Genomic DNA, 3,874 nt, shown 5'->3' on the forward strand with positions numbered 1-3,874 from the left:
CTGGCTTTGCTGTGGCTGGGGGCAGAGGGACAGCTGGGACAGCAACTGCTTTAGCAATCCAACTTTAATCTGCCTGTGTCCGTGAGTCAGCACCCTCTGAGTGCATCTGTCTCTGGCACTGAGGCAGGACATGCATGCCGGACGACTGGGAGGGGGAAAACAGCAGGCTCAAGTGAGCTGTTAAGCAATTGCTAATGACACAAAGTGACACAGCTCCAGCTTTGCATGGATTGAGTAAGGAGTCATAAGATGAGGAGAGATGTTCATTTAAACATAGCTCGTTCAGTGATCCCCCAGCTGCATTGGCTTATCAGGAACCCCAGGAATCTGAGCACCACATGTTCCTGGGTCAGCCCAAGGAGGAGAAATGCATCCCAGCATTGCCTTTTCCTTGCAATTAATGCATTTGCCTGATGCGAGTGCTGTAAAGAATTGCAGCCCTTTCTTGAAGGCATGCTTTGTGCTGGCTGAGTGGCAGAGCTTTGTGGCAGATACTCCTGCGCTTTGGATTTGCCCGCACTGCATGCCAGGTGCAGAGTGAAATGCTTGGGTACCCCTCCTCTGGCCCAGGCAGGGCAGAGCAAAGTCCCCTTGGGGACTTGGGCGTTGATGCTTCTCACTTGCAAGGGAGTCGAGTTGGTGCTTCCCTGCTCCCGACTTTTTTACCAGTGACAAACTTACCCTGTGACACCCCACCTGTGCCACAGTTAGTTAGCTTTCTGGATCCAAAAAGCATCTGGGAGGGTAATTTGGGTTTTTTTAGGCCCACATTGGTTAAACTTGGAAATATATGTAAAATAAATACATAGTAATTTTTCTATTGCTCCAGTTTGGAAGGAAAAATTCCCTTACTGAACTCAGGATTCAGAAGTGTTTGCTGGCTCTTTCATTACGTTTGCGTGTAGCTACTCGTATTGGTTGCGTGCATCTGTACCAGCCAGAGCTTCACCTGTGATCCAGTAGATTAATTTGGTTTACCTGCGCGAGGTAGTAAGAGAGGAAGACCGTGATAGAGCGAGCCGTGCTGGGAGGATGGAGGTGGAGGATTAAAATGACCATGACTTAAGTAAATCACCCTGCAGTGATAGCTGTAAATGCTCCTTGTATTGTGAACATCCCTCTCTGTGTCAACCTGGTGGAAATGTAAAAGGATTTGAGGTTCTTTCACTTGCTGCTTCTTATCTGAATGCATTTACATCCGCTGTACCCTCCACAGGGCTCTTGTCCCTCAGCAGCACCTGGCTAAATACCACCTGTAAAACTGGCTGGGGCCAGCCAAAACACCGTTCAGTGAAACCCCTACCCCCCTCCCAGCCCTTCAGCTCCTGTTTGGTTTATGGTAATTGAATATGCGAGGCTTTGTCCTTCCAAGTCTGACTGCTTTGCCCTCCTTTAAGTGAGATTCGGGGGAAGCAAACTGTCTCATTGGTATGGGTGGAGCTCTGCCACACGTTGCATCGATTCATAGATTTTTAAAGCCAGAAGGGACGGTTATGTTCCTCTCTCCTGACCTCCCGCATAACACAGCCCATTAAACGCCACCCCACCAGCACGGTGACTTGCAGTTGAATTAGAGCACCTCTGGTAGGAAGACGCCCGGCCTTGATTTAAAGGCTCGGAGTGACAGATAGATCCACCCCAGGCCTCGAGAAGTTTGTCGCAGGGGTTAATTCCCCTCCCGTGGGGAGTTTCTTGCTTCACTTTCACATCATTAAATCTGGTTTTACCTTTGCGATAGATGAAAGATGCCTCTCCTGCCCCTTTGTGTTCTCTGGAGGGGAGAGATGATGGAGAAGTTAAATTCTCCAAGGGCACATCAGGAAACATGGGTCCAAGCCCCTGATCCGACCAGGAGCGCTGGGCGTGGGGACTCGTGTCCTCCTCCGGCTGCGGCCGCATCCCCCCGCTGCAGCTCTGATGGAGAATGTCTCTCCTTGCCCTCGGAGAATGATTGCCAAAGCCTCATGCAACCTTCTCCCATTTTTCCCTCTACCAATACTGCTTCTTGTATGTTAATGACTATTTTCTCTGTCGAAAATAAAACTGATCACCAGACTTTTTTTATTGTGTACTGGGATGAGATCAGCCCACTCAACTCGCCCCCTGCCCCGCAGGGCTCGCTCTTCTGCAAAAGCAAAAGGTGGCGGCTGTTGCGTTCCCCGGGCCGGCTGGGTCCACACAAGCTCTTTCTTTTATGTTCCCTTTTTGAATTTCACCAAAAAGGGGTATTTGCAATATCTGGTCATATTGTTACTCGGTGTATAATTTAGATGTCTTTGTCAAAAAAAAGAAATAAATTAAAATTTAGTAGAAAGACAACTCGTGTTTGGGGGTGATCCTTTTTCTTCGACAGGCTCGTTTTTCCAGCGGTCATTTGAGGACTGTGCCTTCCCAAGGCGCCGCCTGCGAAGCTGCTCTTCCACCACTCCCCTCTGTCTCCCCATCAGAGACGGTCGCCGGTACTGGAAGTGGTCAAAACTGTTGCAAGAAGTCTTTTCCCATTGGATTTTCACTTGTCCAAAACTATCAGAAGAGCCAGCCAGTGAGAAAGGCAGACTTTGGGAGGATCTTCTTGTTTCTAGAATCATTTTGTAGGTTAAAAAAAAGCGTGTCGTAAAACATGTTCCCCACTGACCTGGCAGGAAAAGGGAAGAGGAAAAAGAAAAGCAGCGAGTTATTTGGGTTTGGTTCAGTGAAGCAGGGTTTGGAGGGGGTTTTGAGGGGGAAGCGAATTCTGGGGTTGTTTCTTTCCAACTAATTTGACGCATTACTGTTCCTGCAACACCGGGATGGGCCAAAAAGTGAGAAACTGTTAGAGCTCTTTAAAGCATCAGCTCCTTCCCTGCACGGCCAGGATGCCTGGAAGGCAGTCCGAGCCACTGGAAAAAAACATTATAGATGGTCACACTTAATTTCTTTTTTCTTTTTTTTTTTAAGGCACGCTTTATACTGAGTCCTGGTATTTTTTCAGCAAAGTAGGAAATACTTTTTCATCTTGTTTGCCTAATGGATTGGATGTGAAAAATATTTCTCTGGCAAGTGAACACCCTGAGAGTTGTTTGACTTGTCACGATGTTATGTATCGGCCCCTGCGGCCCCCTGCCCCTGAAGCCGCCGCGCTTCCCCTCTCCTGTTGCTGTTTACGGTGGGACATGCCGTAATTTATGGCGAGGCTGCGTGTGACCTTGCATGCGTCTGCTCGCGCGAACCGCAGCTCCCTTCCCCGCACAAGCCCCGCTTTACATTCACATGATGAATTTAGTGCTCCCAAAAGGACAAGGAACCGAGTGGATTGGATGTGGGGAGAGGAAAGAAAGAAAATAGTAATAATCCACAGCCTGAGGAGAAATAAACACTGAGATTTTTGTTCCTCTTTGACCAGTATTTCCCTGTTGTTTACAGCCTTGCACCCCCCAGACGACTGCCTTTATCAGAGCAGAGAAATCGTCTGTGGCTGCAGAGCTGGAGATTTCAGCCTTCACGTTCTCTCCGCGTGGGCATTCCCCAGCCCCGCTGTGCTCTGCCGGGGCATGCGCCGGCGAGGGGCAGCCGGACCGATGGCCGTGGTGCTCCAGCCGCATTGCCCACCCACCCAGGCACCCACCCAGGCGCTGCACTGAAGCTTTTTTAATTTTCTTTTATTTTGTTTTGTTTAAGTGGAAACAAGCTCGCACCGCAGCCTTGTGATTAGCTCCTGGCTAAATTGCAGCTTCGGGCTCAGTTGGCTGAATTTGGGCTTGTTGGATTTTTTATTGCAATCTGTTCACTTATTTCCCTTCCCAGCGCCGACTGGAAGCGAAACTCCTGTAAAGCTGCAGTCGGGCTGCGCCCGTGCTGGGGGAGGCCGTCAGAGGCTTGCTGGGAACAGCACGGG

This window comes from Fulmarus glacialis, unplaced genomic scaffold, assembly GCF_000690835.1.
Source record: "Fulmarus glacialis isolate BGI_N327 unplaced genomic scaffold, ASM69083v1 scaffold12284, whole genome shotgun sequence".
Classification (NCBI taxonomy): domain Eukaryota; kingdom Metazoa; phylum Chordata; class Aves; order Procellariiformes; family Procellariidae; genus Fulmarus; species Fulmarus glacialis.